The following is a 3,089-nucleotide window of genomic DNA, read 5'->3' as shown; positions in this document are numbered from 1 at the left end:
CTTTTGATTGTCCATAATTTTTGACGAGCTGTTTGCAACTATGCATCGCTCTCCCCATCCTCTTCGATTCTATCTAGGTATTGTGGTGAGTACCTCGAAGTCTTCTGTCCAATTTTGCTTTTTCCTTTCAATTCGTGTGTTTGGTTTAGGTTTTAAGAAAGTCTTGTGATTTTGATTGTTTATGGGTGTTCTAGTATGAGTTATTGGTGAGTTCCATCCAAATTTTATGTGGGTTAAGGTAAGAAAGCTTAACTTCCTTCATTATCTCCAATTTTATGTATGAATACCTTGGTATGAATGTTGAGATATATTGTTGTGACTAGATTATATGGAATATAGATTGTTTGGGCTGAATTTGGTGTGAAGCTGAACTTGATTGGCAAATTTGAGTGCTGAAATTTGGAGCTTGAAGATTGAGCGAGTAAAGGCTTCAAAAGTTCAAACTGCCGACATTCAGGTACAAGTTTGAGTTTCGAATAGGCATTATTTAAAGTTATGTGAATGCCTAGGTTAGTTTTCTCTAGGATAGGATTGAATGGTATTGATTATATTTATGATTAGTTAGTTGTGGTTGAGAATTGAGGATTTGATTGTTGTTGAGTTTGGGTATAAATTATGATGAGAATGTGGTATGTTGAATGAGGTATAGTGAGTATAATGTATGTTGATGATGTATTTTAGCTTAGCTTTGAGTCTTGTAAATTTTGGATATGAATGTGGTGTTGTGAAAAATTGAGCCTAAGGCCGTAATGGGATGAGGTATCCCTTATGAGGTAAGTCATAGTAAGTTTCATAATTACTAATATTTGATTTAATTGTGATTAATGAATATTAGTTTGATTGGGTTGAAACTTGTCTAATTTGATTCTTGAATAGATAAAGAGTGATTCAATGGTGATAGAAGTTAGAATTATTGTGTTGGCCTTGTTGATAAGGTATTGAATTGGGAGAAAATAGTGAATGGGTATTGAATATGCTTTAAAAAAGGGTTTTGGTATGGTTTTGGATTGAAAATTGGTAAAAAATATATATTTTGTAACATTTGGTAAAAATAAATTCTGACCAAATTCGGCGGGTCGTAACTCAGTTCTCGGAATTGGAAATTCAACAAAGTTAGACTTTTATGAAAATATATTCAATAATCTTTCCAACGGTTTGAAAAGTGAATTTTTTAGAAAAAAGTTATGAAAGTTTGAAATTTGGGCTGAAAAACTGATTCCTGCAGCATATTAGCTTTTTGAAATTTTGATATACATGTGTACGCGGAAACATCGTGCATACGCGAGTATTGGGCACTACCCAACACCCTCGCGCACGTGAACATGTCATGCATATACGAAAATGACCATTTTCACATCATGTGTATGCATGATATGTCATGCGTATGCGTATATTCTCTTCTGTTTTATACTCCCACGTACGTGGGAAGTGGTCTGTGTACGCGACCTTCCAATTTCAACTGTCATGCATACGCGAGGGGTGGCATGCGAACGCATGATCACCATGTTTTGTAAAAAATATATTTTAAGTTTTTAACTATTTTTCGAGCCTTCCAAATTCCTGTAAGCTCTGTTGTGAGTCTAGAGCTAGTATAATAGAGGATAGAGGAGTTAGGAAAGAAGCCCAGTGAGTTGATATTTCAAAATGATAGTGAACAACTATAATTATGACTATGAATGAAGTAAAATATGATTTTGATGATAATTGATGATGATGTGAGTTTTACACTTAATAAGAAGAGTATTGGGTTCTGAATTGTGGATTGATATGGCATGGCTGAATAAAGAGAATGAGATGGAATTGAGAATGGTTGTGAGGTTGGTGGTCGTTTCCTGCTCACGTATTGATGAGAGATGTGATATTAAGGATTGGTGATTAACTATGAGAGGTATTAATGAGGATGAGTATGATATTCTGAGAATGAATAGAATGTGTACAATGGTGACTGAGAATATAATGAGGGTTCCTGGCCTGACAAGGATGGTGATATAATCTCGCTTGCTCAGTACGTAAACCATTCTGCAAAGATGGTGATTTTATCCCGCCTGCAGTGAGGACGGAAGATTTATCCCACTCACAGACTAAGAAGATTGTGTTTGGTAAGGAAGGAGGTGTGATCTTGCTTACATATTGTTTTGGGAAGCAAAGACGGAGGTGCGATCCCGCTTGCATATTGTCCTGTGTTTGGCAAGGATGGTGGTGTTATTCCACTTGCAGTTTAACTTGTGATTAAAACCTGAGTAAGGATGGTGGTGAAATTCCGCTTGTTCGTGGTTCTCTCTCTGTTGATGTAGTGTGTCGGGCACTATATCCCATGAGTGTGTCGGGGCACTATATCCCAAGAGTGTGGCTGTCACTATATCCTAAGAGTGTGGGAGCACTATATACACCGAAAAGTGTGTCATACATTATATTATTCCAAGAGTGTGGCAGACACTATCCCAAGAGTGTGGAAGTGAAACAAAGAGACGATATCCGGGTTAGCTACCGAATGTACAGGGTTCTGACAATATAACCAATATGAGCTCATGGCCAGTAGGATAGGCATGCATCATTTGCATTTATATGACATTGTTTGAGTGTGTTTATTGTATATGTGGTTTGACTGTATGATTATTATTATTTAACTGATATCTGTCATAATTGCTGTAATTGAATTTGGTTGCGTTTGAATATCATTACTTGTATTTGCTGTTACTGATTAACTGTGAGACCATGTATATGGATGTTAAGATGAAATGGGGAGAACTTGAGATTTGATGAAAAGAGAAAGGGCGAGTGAAAACATGAGATGTATGAGTATAATTAGTTACACCTAGCATACCTTACTGTTTTCTGATTTAATATACTTCTAGGCTTGGATTTCTATTTGTTGAAGTTTTACGATTGCCTAAAAAATTCGTGTAGTCTTTACATCGTCTCTGTTTTGGAACTGTTACCCTTACTGAGAACCTTGAAAAAGATGATATTCTCATCCGTTTCGGGAATTTCCACTTTACAGGTATTGAACGTGATGCATCTCGTTGAACGTGCCAATTTCTCTCTGCGAAGCAAAGATTTCTTTTGGAATTTATATTTTGTACTTAGAT

The sequence above is a fragment of the Arachis duranensis genome, chromosome 7 (assembly GCF_000817695.3).
Source record: "Arachis duranensis cultivar V14167 chromosome 7, aradu.V14167.gnm2.J7QH, whole genome shotgun sequence".
In the NCBI taxonomy this organism is placed as follows: domain Eukaryota; kingdom Viridiplantae; phylum Streptophyta; class Magnoliopsida; order Fabales; family Fabaceae; genus Arachis; species Arachis duranensis.
The sequence above is the reverse complement of the archived record's forward strand: the minus strand, read 5'-3'. Positions refer to the sequence as shown.